Source organism: Gallinula chloropus, assembly GCF_964237585.1.
Source record: "Gallinula chloropus genome assembly, chromosome: 14".
NCBI classification, from domain to species: Eukaryota; Metazoa; Chordata; class Aves; order Gruiformes; family Rallidae; genus Gallinula; species Gallinula chloropus.
The window spans coordinates 566,525-581,025 of record NC_140099.1 but is presented as its reverse complement, the minus strand read 5'-3'; positions in this window follow the sequence as shown (position 1 = coordinate 581,025).

Below are 14,501 nucleotides of genomic sequence, written 5' to 3'. Positions count from 1 at the left end.
TGCTTTGCCATGTTGATGTGCATGGCCCAAGTGTGCACAGAGGCACGGCATCGCCCAGCTGTGAGAGAGGGGAAGGAATTCACTCCTGGAGAGCGTTCAGGTGAATCAGTTGATATTGTTTCAAACAGGACAACGTGGTGATTTTCAGGATAACACACCTACCAGCCCCACTGGCTGGATGCTTTGTGAGCAGGTGCTCCCTTTGCCAACAAAGCTGTTTGAATAAAATATCTGCTCCCATCTGTCCTCCTTCAATCTCGATTTGTAGCTGGGGACAATTTGTGAAAGATTCCCACTGGTGAAAAGATGGTATGTGTTTGTTGTTACTATTTCCTGTGAACTCACTTGCCTCACAGTAGCACATCAGAAGCTCTGAACAGGCACCAGTGAAGTACAGTCCCCACTCCAGCAGCTTTCAACCACCACAACTCCCCACCCTCTGAAGAGCAGCTCAGACCTTATCCCTTTCATTTCCATTTTATACTTCGATGCCAAAAATTTCTGGGAAGCCTTCACCTTTGCCATGGGGGAATTATCAAAACGCTTCTTTTTTGCTTTAGTTCCTCACCTGAGCAGCAGTGAAACTAATGCTTTACCACAGAAGGTTTCCCTTTTGACAAACTGATCTTTCCTGAAGGGACAAGTATCTCATTCAAAGGCATTTCCCGAGCTCTGGCTGTAAGGAACTTTAGAACAGCACTTTCCCTTTTTTTTATTAATATTGTTTGTTGGTGAACTGGCTTAATGGCTGCAGGGTCGGCTGACAGATAGGAGGTAACATTGTTCTTCTCCTCCAGCGAATGTAGTGTTTGGCATGACTTCAAAATAACCCTATTGTTTGTCATCTTCTCAAAATACACTATAAAACCCCCGTTAAAAGGAAAGATAACGTTTTCTAAGCATAAGTCAAATGCCGGGTTGCCTTTTTTAAAGCTGCTTGATGAGAATTAATGGTGTTGGATCTCCTGTTTTAAACACATTTGGCCAGGTTTTCTGAAGGCACCTAATTTATCTTGAGGCTCTTTCATCTATTATCTAACTGTGAGCTTGTTCGTAGCTCATCAGCCATCCTGGTTTTGACAGGGGGCCTTGTGATGAGTAGCCAACAGCGTACAGTGTCGGGGCTGTGCGGGTCTCTGGCAGGAAGGTGATGGGAAAAGGCTAACCTTCTGCCACTCCTCCCAGCGCTCGTTAAAAGCAAAAATAGAGCCTGAGACCACCACACGTCCTGTGAAGCCCTTCGATATGGTTCCTGCATCCCAGCATCAAGGCAGACCCTCGCTGGATCAGGTCTACTTAATGGGCAAAAGTTACTCCTGTCCTGTGGTGAGAGCTCAGGATGGTGTTTGGGGAGCTTCCTCCTGTCGAGGGGATGGACTGTGGGAGAGAATCGCTTTAGCCAAGGCACAGACTGGTTCATGCAGCCATCAGTACAGAGGAGGAAGCAGCAGAAGTTTGGAAAAAAAAATAGCCTTATCTAACAATGAAGGGAAATGAAGAGCTTATGTAAAAGCCCTTGAAATGAAGAGTAATTTTTCCACAGTTTGGACCCAAGCAAGAATTATCTGGTACACGATTCAGGACCATCACAGATGTGTAGATTTTGGCCATGAGCTCCAGAGCCATTCTGGAAGCAGCCAGAGCAGTTTTGCAAAATAAGGACGTCACCTTCTTTTTTCTGCTTTCAGCCTCAAGTGCAAGCAAGCACTTGGGGTAGCAGCTCCGAAGCTGCTGGAAAGTTTGTCACCATAACACTGGCTGTTTATACTTTGTGTGGATGAAAGAACAGCTTTCTTCAATTAGGCTTTGTACTTCAGCTGGCAGGCGGGTGCCGATTGTCTGAAACCCCACCTCTCTGTGCAGCCTGTCTGGGAGCTGATGGATGCTGCGCATGTCAGTGTGCCTGACCACGACGCTGACCTGGTCTGCTTGTGATGGGAAAGAATGGGACATATCTACAGGCAACTGCAACAACGTGGATTCAGTTGTGTTGACACATATAGAGTGATGCAACTTTACAATCATAGGACACCAGAAGGGTTTGGCTTGAAGGGACCTTTCAAGGGCATCCTGTCCAACCCTGCAGTGAGCAAGAATATCTCCAACTACATCAGGTTGTCCAAAGCCCCATCCAACCTGACCTTGAATGCTTCCAAGAATGGGGCATCTACCACCTCTCTGTGGTGGCTCAGCACCACACGCTGCTCACTCCCTACCACAGGAGGGACAAACAGAGCCTCCATGGGTTGGGATAAGGACAGTTTGCTGACAAAAACCACCACGAACATAGAACAATATAGAACAAACAGTCACACCCAGTGCTAACACAGAGCATCTTATTGACCAGACAATTACAAAGTGCTGCCCAACAGCAAGGACCAACTTACCTGCCAAGCAGACACCCCAGCCACACTCAGACCATCCTGGAAGCAACAAGCCCCTGCCCTTCCTGACCAGCCCCTTTTGTAGGGAAGTGGTGTCAGGTGGTGTGGAAACAGCCCAGAGTAACTCAGCTCACCTGGGCTAACTCAGCTCAGCTGGTCTGGCTGCTTGGGGAGGTTAACTCTGACCTAGCTGTAACAGTGTCTCACCACCCTCAGCATAACACATTTCTTCCTTATATCTAGTCTGAATCTCCTCTCTCCTAGTTTAAAACCATTGCCCCTTTTCCTATCCTTTCTTGATGCTTTTCCTCTTTGGTCCCTGCTCCATCCACGTGCAATGAGTTGACGTACCAGGGAGAAGACTGGTGGTTCCTAACAAAGAGCTGAAGCTCATTTAAAGCCAGTTGTGGTGTAGAAACAGCAGAATCTTTCCATTGATTTCAGCAAGTTTTGAGCAAGTTGCCTGGATACCTAGCTATGCAACACAGCATGTGCGACCAGCCGATAGATATCTCTTTAATAAGAAACAGTGCATGGGAAGGGAACTGCCTCCATACCAGTGTGGATTTATAAGACACTGATTGCACTTTGTCATGCTGCTTTGCAGATTGAAGGAATTTTTTTGAGGGGTGGGGGGTGGTGGTATTATGGTTTACCAGCAACTGATAGCAAAACCAGGGCAAAAAAGTCACAATGCAACACCCATGGCAGCCCTTCACAAGCAAAACTGACTTATAAGCTAGGATCTAGAGAAATATGTGATTTCTTTTTTTGCCTTGGAATTCCTTTAGAGTGAAATGTGTCTCCTAGGTCAAGCCTTGACAGAGGAAAAATTATGCAGAGACTCCACGATGAATGAAGGGCTTATAATAATTAAAAACAAATGTACATCTTCACATCCAAGCAGGTACACAAACCATGCCAATAGCTCTCTTTTACCATAAGAAGAAGGAGTTATAGCAGATGTAGTTGCCTGTCCTACCTCCTGCCAGGGGTTCAGAGACCTGCAGAGATGTGGTGTGACCTTGGGCACTCACACGGCTGATAATCCCCTGCTGAAGCCTGTTTGTCCTTGGTGCCTGTTTGCATGTGCCAAACAGAGACTCATCCATGAGGCATGGATGGATGGATGGATGGATGGATGGATGGATGGATGGATGGCTACTGCCAGGAAACATCACCATAGGAGTGCTCTGGTCTTCCTGGACAGACTCCTACATGCCCCTGACCCATTCCTGCAGCACATGCTGCGTGGGACCACAGAGCTGGGGTGGTGTGGAAAGGTCTGTTGTACTCCCCACCTCCAACATCAGGGTTAGAGCCCAGCCTAAGCTATGTCTTCAGGGGGCATAGCAGGGACTGCTCCCAAGCAGCCCGATGCCCAGGGTGCCGTGTCCTCACTGAGCTGCATCACGACCTGCCAAGCCTGAGCTGAGTGCCCATGGGAAGACAGGCATGAGGAAAAGCAAGGAGGAGTAAGAGAAGAAGCCTCACATGGGGAAAATGTCTTGTTGCTCTTAATTAGGGAGAGAATAGGATGAGGTTTTTTCCCTGCACGTCTTCTCTGCTGACCCTCTTAGCAGGACTCCACCCAGACCAGAGGACTCACGAGAGGTCTGGGGTGGTAGTGAGTTGTGTTGGGACGTGGGAAGGCAGCAAAAATATGGCTCAGAAAGGAGCAATACTTCTTCATGGCACTCAGAGGGAACAATTTGTAAATTGTTTCCCTGGGAATAAAGGCAGACACCAGTGCTGGAAAGACCCTGCTCAGCCCCAGGAGAAAGCTCTGGTCTTCGTGCTCTGAATTCAGACTCTCATTATTTATATATTTTTTTTTCTTTTCGTTCAGGCTCAAAATATTTCTTAGTAATAATCAAGGGAGAAACAATGGCCTATTCATGGGTACATTCAGCTTTCCCTTGTCCTAGGTCCAAATGGGCATCACTACTGAGAACTGCACTAACCCCAAATCTTGGCAGACCCAGGTGCAACATCCTCCTCTCCTGGGGATTTCCAGTCTAACCCCAAGCCAGGTAATTGGGCAGCTAAATCCCTTTAAAAGTCTGGGCCTTTTTCCTCAGTTCCCTCACTGTAATTCCTCCTCTCGCAGGTGGGTTGTGAGATTAAGCACATGAAAGACTCCGAGGCTCCGAATGCCTCTGTGATGAGACCCATCTGACAGAGATCAGCCAACTGCCACGGAGCGGGCTGAGGGCAGACCCAACTAGAAAATGCATCAGATTTTTCTGCCCAACAGTAGGATGGCCTTGTGGACAACTGATTCCCCCTTCACAAGGCTTGAAATATAGATTTTAGGAAATGCAAGCATCTTTATTTTCACTACCTGTTTTTCTTTCCCCCCTCAACAAATGGCTTTTCCTTCGCACGGGCTGGCCAGCTGCTCTGAAAATTCAAGAGGGAAAAAAAAATCTCATTAACTTCCCCAAAGCCTTAATTGTCCCATTTATTTCAAGGCAGTAGGAAAGCCCATCTTTCAGTGGCTCCCTCACCCTTGCTAACAACTCACCGTAATCCTCTTCATAATCCCCAGGAATGCCGATCGCTCGGGCAGAGTCGGATTCTCCTCGCTGAGGAACTGCAGGGTATGTTACATCCTCTTGTCACAAACCCCTGCTTCTGCCTTTACTCTTTCAGCGAGGAAAGTCACTTTTATGTTACCCATCAAGACTTCCCCCACCATCAGTGACCTTTTTTTTTCTCTTAGGTACACAAAAGCAAAATGTTCTGGGAGCTCTTTAAAATACCTGAGCAACTGGTAGTAAAAGACCCATTTCCTGTTGTTCTAACCTTTTTTTTTCTTCATCTGAGTAGTTAGCTCAGTATGTTAAGATAGTCACAGGATCATAGAATCCCAGCCTGGGCTGGGCTGGGAGGGACCCCAAGGGTCACAGAGCTCCAACCCCCTGCCACAGGCAGGGACACCAACCTCCAGGCCTGGAGCTACACAAGGTTGCCCAGGGCCCCATCCAACCTGGCCTTGGACACCCCCAGGGATGGGGCACCCACCCCCTCTCTGGGCAGCCTGTTCCAGCCCCTCACCACTCTCTCTGTAAAGAACTTCCCCCTAATATCTCATCTCACCCTTCCCTCCTTCAGCTTCACTCCATCCCCTTGTCCTGCCAGTCTCTGCCCTTTAACAAGCTGATTCCCCTCCTGTTCCTCTGCTCCCTTCAGGGACGGGGAGGCTGCAGTGAGGTCCCCCCACAGCCTTCTCTTCTCCAGGCTGAACAAGCCTCTGTGTTTGTGTGGACAAACATTATCCCAGCTCATTCCTGAGCTGATCAAACCCACTTTATATACAGCCTTTCCTAGCTGGAAAGAAATGTGTAGGTTGTTTTATTTTCTTCCTTTCTTTCCACCCGCCTTCCAGGCTGAAGTTTGGCAGACGCTGGCATGAGGGGAAAACTACTGTGTGCGTGTTTGCATTGCAGTAACTGCAAATCTGTCCGTTTCAATCTTCTTTGAGTTAGCACACTGGGCAAACTAGGTGGTTTTGAGATGACCTCATCCCAGGAGCGCAGCAGCAAACAGCCCGCGTGCATAGCTGAGCCTGTAACGCGAGCGGGACCTCATTCATAAACTCTCTTACCATCCCTTTTACACTCAAAGGCAGGAATAAAAATCAGCCAAAACAAGCAGAAATGGTGTTCCAGAGTTAATGGAATGAGAGAATATATAGATGCTATTTTTTTTTACTATTATTTTATTGTATTATTGAATCAGAATCCTTTCAACCATCTGTAGGAGACTTTCTGTGGTAATACATTCATGCTCTCTCTTGGATTAGACTAGAAAGTTTATTCAGCCTTTTTCTTTCCTTTTTTTTTTTTAAAAAAAAGTTATTTTTGGTGATAACACCTCTATTTTCTAACACCTGCCCTGTTTCACTGAAAATATAGAGCCTGTAAAATGTATTATAAGCAGGGGATGGTCTGAAAAGACCATTGAAGAGTCCTTGATACAATACAGGGGTGGTTTAATTTTTTAATTAAAGTTGTTAAATGGGGAGAGGGTGTCGATCAAACAAGGCACTGGCAAATCTGGCATCCTCAGACATTTTCCCAGTGGGATGCAGTGTTATTTGGGCACATTTGGAGCCTCAGCCAGATGCAAACTCCACCATGCTAGGCTTCACTGCTTAAAAGTCCCTCATGTCAGCTCGGCAGTAAAAATCAGGCTGGATGACTGTTGCAGTCACTGGAAGGATTTTCTGTGGTCTAATATAAGTGCAACCAAGGAGCTCTGGCATGTGCCTCCAGCAACTTGGATTTGCAAGTGGTCTTACTTTTCAGTGCTGGACACTCCCAGGAGGAACGTGGTTTCCAAGAGAAGATGACAGTGGGTGTATTCAGTCCAGCACAGCTGTAGGTACGGTACAAACACGCAATTAGAGACAGTTCCTGCCCTGGAGAGCTTGGAGTCTAAATAGACAAACAGATCATCTCCAGATGGTAGGGGCTTAGGTTGAGTTGGTGGGAGAGCAAGTGAGTGCGTGGCACTTTCTGCTGCTGGATGCAGGCAGATGGTCCAAAGGGAAGGGGAGAAGAGATAAGTGCCTTAGACTTGCTTAAAAACAGCAGGGCTGCTCCTCAGATTTCCTGCAAACAGCCCGCAGAGGTGGGGTGAGTGTGTGACCATGGCTGCAGGGCTTGTTATTGCAAGGGATGGGAAGAGCAGGAGCAGGGATGAGAGGGGAGAAGGGAGGAAGCCCGTTTGTGGCAGCTCCCTATGAAATGCAGGGTCAATGCCACCATGTGTCGGTGCCTGGAAGAATGGATGTGATTTAACTTTATTAGACACTTGGGAATTTGCTGTAGAAAGGAGGATTGATGGAGATGGCATGAATTTTAGCCAAGCTGTGAATGAATAGTGCGATGGTAGAGTTTTTTTCACCTTTCACCATCACCAACACGGAGTGTAGGACTTGTGCCTCAAGACAAGAGTGTGGATCACAGAGGGGGGACAGAAATGTCCATGAAGCAGGAATCCACTGAGAGGAACTACAGGCAGCCATGTCAGGCTCACAAAGTCCCCAGTCTGCAAATATTTGGGAGCTGAGTAGGTTCTTAGGAGAGTTTGCATAAATCTCATACTCTTCCTCAGACCTGTTGAGGTTTTGGCCACTGCCAGAGAGAACTCATTGGACCACTGAAACCTGTGGTCTGACCCACTGGATTGCTCTTAGACTCCTGCTCCCTGTCATTTGCTCTGCCTTGGTCATCTCAGCCTCCATTTTGAGGGAATGCAACTGAAAGGAAGGGGAGAAACCACTGGTTGCCTGGGAAAACTTCTGAGCATTTATTTCAGACCACAAACACCGTAGGTGGCTCTAAGGTTTGGGAGGATGTAGATGAAAGGGATTTGTGGCCAAGTATTGAATTTCCAGTGGCCAGAACAATAAAGAATAATGTGAGAGGCACCTCTCCAAGTAGATGTTGGGCTCCACCAGAGCAGGACAACGAGCAACGCGTCTACCGGCAGCCCCGTGCCACATGCTTCTCTGCTAATTGCAGGACTTTACCACCAAACATGGGACAGCTATAGTATTTAACTTGGCAAGAGGTGAGGTGATTTAACTGGTGTAGCAGAGATGTGGTTGGGCAGTATAAATCAATGAGCCACAAATTACACAGGAAACTCAGGTCTAGATTTCAGGGTTGAGGAAGGTGGGAAGACAGAGGAATTAAAACCTGATACCATTAAAATATTGCTTCAGGGTAGAGATGACCTTGCTGTAATGCTTCTTGGGTTTCAAGATTCCATATGAAAAGGTATACATGGCAAGTCATCCTTTTCCAGGTGTCTGGTGACACAAAGGCCAAACTTGGAGCAGGCAGGATAAGTATTGACTTGCACATTGAAAGACATGGGAGTAGTCCCAGTTCTTTGGGAGAAAACAAAATTATACTGAGTTAAGATCATTTGGATATGATAGGGTCATCTAGCCCATCACCTGCTCTTTAGCTGGACTAAATTTCTAATAGATATTAGTTGGATGAGGGCTTTTATAAGCTGTAGCTGGAGTGAGACCCATCAATGCGTTCCCCTGACAAAGCAACTGGCTCAGCTCATGGGCCATGTCAAGGTACATTTAGAGCCTTCCATATGCACTTGGTCCCTACCAGGAAAATTTTTGTCTATTAGAAATAGGAGCTTTACTTCTTCCTAAATTTGGACTCACTGTCTTCAGACTTATGGACTAAATAAGATGTTGCAAAGCAGAGCTTGTAAAGCCAGTAAGGTCAGTATGGAGGTGTAGAGCATCTCCTTTGGAAAGATAATCAGTTTCATTTAAAGACTCAACATAGCTGAAAAATATTTCACTCCAGACAAATGGGGAAATGCATGCCTAGTTTCTGGTCAGAATTTCTTTAGCTGCATTTTCCAGCTGATGGAGCTTCTTTTTTCTGTTTGTTTGTTTGCTTGACTTTTTTTTCTTCTACTATATTTAGCTTTTCATCTAGCCCATAAACCTATTCCATTTAGTCTAGATTGAATTTCCTTGTGATTTGATTAAGTTGAGCTAATTATCATCAGATGATTTGAAACAATCCAGTCCAACTTCTTTAGATACCTTGGCAGCTGCAAACTGATCTCTACCTACTTGCAACAGCCTAGGATCGCTTCTGATAATTCAGATCATCTGTGATGCCTTTAGGGACTGATCCAAATTCTGCTAAACCAGCAAAAAGGCTCCTCTTGATCTAATAGACTTTGGACCAGCCTCCAATCTCTCCAAAACAGCAGGTCATATATCTGACTAAAGGTAAAACGTCTGGCCAAGAGCCTACAAAATGCATTGCAATACAAACTGGGGGATAATCAGAAGACAAATTTTGTGTATGTGCAAAGTATTAGTGCCCTTAATGATAAAATGTTCATGCTTGACATGATTTTTTGGATGAGGCCTGGGAACGGCAGGCTCGAGCTACTTTTCACATGGGAATACCTTGCAGGCAGTAAAGAGCAGATGGAAAAGATCAGCATAAAAGGAATGAAGTTCTCTTCATGCTACAAACCCCAGGATCTGTGGATGTAAGCTACTGATTCTTTGTTTTGAACTGTTTGCACCTAAACAGGTATCCTCACAGCACAGAGCACACTTTTCCCATGGGGAGAGGCAATGCTGAGTAGAGCATTTTGAGTTGTCAGTTGAAAGTATTTAGGGGGCACCTCTGGGCAGTCTGCTGGTCCCTCGGGAGATGCTCCATTCCCTTTAGTCCCTGCAAAGCCAGCAGAACACCAAGGACAAGAGACCTGTACGGGTCATTTGCCTGAAGGACAGGGTGACAACAACCTGGCACCTAATGACGTCTAAGGGAGATCATTCTCCCATCAACCCTGGCAAGATGCTGAGCAGGCACCTAAGCACACAGGGAGATGAATGGTTGTGGTGTTCCCAGAGCCGGCCCAGCTGTGCCACACCGTGAGGACTCGTGCCTGGAGATGCTGCAGTACAGACTGCACCCTGACTGAAACCACAAAGTATTTCACACAGAATCACAGAATTCTCTCCTCTAGCAAGGAAAAGCAAGTCCAGAAGGATGTGGTGACTCACCTTGGGTTGCTCGAGGGCCTGAGAGCAAAACATCTCTGAACTTCTGCATCCTTTTCCTTGGACCAGTCCTGGAGCAATCTTCTCTCCCAGGAATGCAACACCGTGCTTAGAAGTACAGGATGGACAAGCCACAGGGAACAGGCTGCTTGGGAGAACAGGTAGAGCAGGCAGCTCTCAGCAAAGCTGGAACAACCAGTGTTTCACAGCAACGTTGTTCTCCCTTTTAATCTATTTACTGATTTATCAAAAAAACCCACCAAAAATCAAGTCTATTTTTTTTTATCCTGGTCCTGAAGCTTCTTATCCAACAGAACAGGTGTCCAGCCTTGTGCTCTTTCTGATCCCCCAGTCATCTCCACATACCACCCAGTCTGTCTGGGTTCATTACTCCAACTACCATTTAATGTTGTGTTGGTGCCTGGATGCAGTATCATAGATCCTTCTTGCCTTCTTTTCATCTGCATGTTATGCAGGATCATTTGATGTTTGACTTCATTAGATACATTTTTGATCCTTCTTTGAACTCCACTAAGTACCAGTGACGGCATCGCAGGTGACCGTGACAGTGGGCGTAGGAATTCAGACACACCAGACTGACAGGTACTTACTGGCTTCTCTGACTGTCCCATTTAAAAAATGAGGTTGATTTTTATTTCTTTACATGTCCACAGCCCCTGGCCATAGTCACAGGGACCTGAGCTCCCTCCCTGTGGGCATCCCTGAGATCTGGAGCAAGAGCTGGGCTGCCTGGAGCTGCCACTTTCACCAAAGTAGAGATGCTGGAAGCTGCCAGGAGTGAAGATCTGAGCTGCCCCTGGGGAAAGCACTTTGCTCGCATCTCATCAGAGACAGGCACTTCAGGAGGCTTTTAATAGCTTTGGGCCAAAATGCTTTTGTTTCTCACTGTGTGCACGGAGTCAGGACAGGGACTTTCTGTGGTTTTGTGATGGTCAGATGCCTAAACATCTCTGCCCACTCAGGGAAGGTGTGCTTCACGTGCCAGTCTTCTGCAAGGTGAAACATCCTCCCAGTAAACACCTGCCACTCTGGCAGGTGACCCCATTGTGGGTACAAACCAGCCCTCCCACTTCTCCAGGAGCACAGAAGCCCCGAGTGGAACCTCCACCTGCAAAAGAAAACATGCAATGCTAAATCACTGCCTGAGCAAGGAGACAGATAACAGATGTTGTTGACTTAAGAAGGGAACGCACAAAGATTTATTAGGTATATTACAGAATCATAGGGCTGTTTAGGTTGGAAAAGGCCTTTAAGAACATAAAGTCCAACCACAAACCCAGCATTGCCAATTCAAGCACTAAACCATGTCCCTAAGCGCCACATCTACATGCCTTGTAAAATCCTCCAGGGATGGTGAGTCAACAACTTCCCTGGGCAGCCTGTTCCAGTGCTCAACCACCCTTTTGGTAAAGAAACTTTTCCTAATATCCATTCTAAACCTCTGGTGCAACTCAAGGCCATTTCTTCTTGTCCTATCACTTGTAACTTGGGAGAAGAGACAGATGCTCGCATCAATTTCAAATGGAACAGCTATTGCTGTTGGTTCTGTTTACTCAGAAGAGCAACCTCACACAGCAGTACCCAGATGAACAAGGTAACTGCCAGTCAGTCACGGTGGGAAGTGCTAGGGGTTACCTCTTTAACACGTGCTGAAAAGTATCTTCTTCCACCAGTGGCTCTTGTTGCAGGTCTTACTTGCTGAAGATCTGTAGGATAGCATTACACTGACTGACCCTCAGTGGCTGTCTGGCAGCTTTTACTTCCTGACATCAAGCAAGCGATTTTAATCCTCCTTACCTTCTGCTTTCTAGAATGAGAGTCCTAACGTTTTATGAAGCTGTTCTGAGATAGCTAATGTGTGTGATGCATTTGCATGTTAGGATTGAGGGTCAAGAAAGCATCTTGACTCAGGGGAAGAGAAACATTCTTAGATTTTGAAGAATCGTTATCAAGAATCATTATTTGAGGTCCTGGAGCGAGTGCAGAGAAGGGCAACCAGGCTGGGGAAGGGGCTGGAGGGCAAATCCTCTGAGGAGCAGCTGAGGGAGCTGGGGGTGTTCAGCCTGGAGAAGAGGAGGCTGAGGGGAGACCTTCTCCCCACCTCCCCTGCCCTGCCAGGAGGGTGCAGAGAGGTGGGCGATGGTCTCTGCAGCCAGGGGACAGGAGATGGGACAAGGGGCAATGGGCTCAAGCTGCCCCAGGGCAGGGTCAGCTCAGCTGGGAGGGAAAAGTTCTTCCCTGGCAGAGTTGTCAGGGCCTGGCACAGGCTGCCCAGGGAGGGGCTGAGTCCCCAGCCCTGGGTGTGTTTAACAGGGGGGAGATGAGGTGCTCAGGGATCTGGTTTAGCACAGGACAGGGACGGTTGGACTCCATGAGCTTAAAGGGCTTTTCCAACCTTGTCATTCTGTGATTCCGTGGTTCTGTGATTCTGTGAATGCATATAATAAAGCAAAGAGGTCAACAAACATCCAATAAATATTGGTGAGCAGCAGGTACCACTGAAGAAACATAAACCAATTCCTAGGCAAGCAGACAGAGTAAATTCATGAGCCGAGATAAACCCAACGCAGAAGTTGACCTGCCTTGATCACAACCCAAGGAAGACTTTTATCAGACGTGTTTAAACAAATCCCTTTTGCTATTTCTGACTTGTGTCAAGGGAAAAATATATTTTGCCCCTGAAAGAAAAATCTTAAATTTTCTTCTAAACTCAGCAGTAAATCAGGAACAGGCAGAGACCTCGGCTGGGCGGCTGCTGGCGCTCGTTCTCAGTGCTAAGCTGAAAGGAGGTCTGTGCTTTTGGGGGGCCTGTGCTTGTGCAAAGCAGCAGGAGCAGGGCTGAACGTGGGTGATCAGTGCACAGGCACCTTGAGGAGGCAGGCTGGCATCTACAAGGTCCCAAAGTGGGTGGGATGCCCAGGAGCCTCTCTCCCCGTGCAGGGTGCATGTGACACTGTGTGCTTCCCACTGCAATCGCTGGCTGTGGTCCCACTGACTCCAACAAGGTTGCACCAGCACCCACAAGCCAAGGAATAATCTCGTCCAAAGTATTTTGTTATAAAATCAGCCCCACAATAAACTGTGGCACCATCAGACCCTGGCATGAGGCTGGCAAGGGCCAGACCAGTTGCAAGGCAAGCTCCATGCCAGCACAGGAGGTATCTCAATTCAAGGGGAAGCCACAAAACCCAGACCTGAACCACCTTGCTACTTCTTGTCTTCCTCAGTGGAGTCTCACTTGGCAGAGTACAGGGAAAGTGAAGTGGAAGAGAATCATCACTGTAATGAGTTTCTCCAGACAGCAGAGCTGGTGGCTGTAATGAGGTTTTCAGATGCAATCATCAGTGAAATGCACAATGGGAACAGCTACATCACAACCTTGCCTTGTACTAGCACAAAGTCATAACCACTGTCACAACCCCGTGCCCTGACCTCACATCCATCCCACCCTCTGCCATTCATGGGATGCAACCACCAACATGAATGCAACCCCTTAGGCAGGATTGCATCTTTCCAAATCATACCAAATTCCTGTTCCTCCCACCCCACAGCCCTCATTCCCTGCTAGATACATTCAGACAGCAAAGCAGCCTGTGGCAGAGTGTGATTTTTACAGGAGAGTCAGACACTACACTGAAGAAAATGTTTTGTTGCCTTTGTCTGAAGTTCATGGCTATAAACAGGGTGTTTCATAAGGGGGTGCATGCAGAAGAATCATAGAATCATAGGATGGTCTGGGTTGGAAGGGACCCCAAGGATCACAGAGCTCCAACCCCCTGCCACAGGCAGGGACACCAACCTCCAGGCCTGGAGCTACACAAGGTTGTCCAGGACCCCATCCAACCTGGCCTTGAACACCCCCAGGGATGGGGCACCCACCCCCTCTCTGGGCAGCCCCTTCCAGCCCCTCACCACTCTCTCTGTAAAAAACTTCCCCTAATATCTAATTTAAACCTTCCTTCCTTTAGCTTTAATCTCCCCTTGTCCTGCCAGTCTCTGCCCTTTAACAAGCTGATTCCCCTCCTGTTCCTGGGGTCCCTTCAGGGACGGGGAGGCTGCAGTGAGGTCCCCCCACAGCCTTCTCTTCTCCAGGCTGACCCAGCCCAGCTCCCTCAGCCTCTCTCCCTAGGGGAGCTGCTCCAGCCCTCTGAGCATCCCCGTGGCTCCTCTGACCCCTCTCCACCAGCCCCACATCTTCCTTGTACTGGGGCCCCAGCTCTGGACACAGCTCTGGCACAAGTAGGTTTGGACATTCTGAATGAGCAGGGTTTGCTGGGAAGCCCTCTGCCTGCCTGGCTGGGCAAAACCTCACAAACCTGCTGGGGTTTAAACATGCAGATATCCAGCAGAACTGGATATCTGATAACTGGATATCTGGATATCTGATAACAGAACGACTGTTGTTTGCCTGGCTGAGACCATTTCAGCTTATTTCATAAGTGAGTGAGACAGATGTTTAAAGGATTTATGTAAGGTTGGCTGAAGTCAAACACAGGTGTAAGAGATGAAAGGGGAATGGG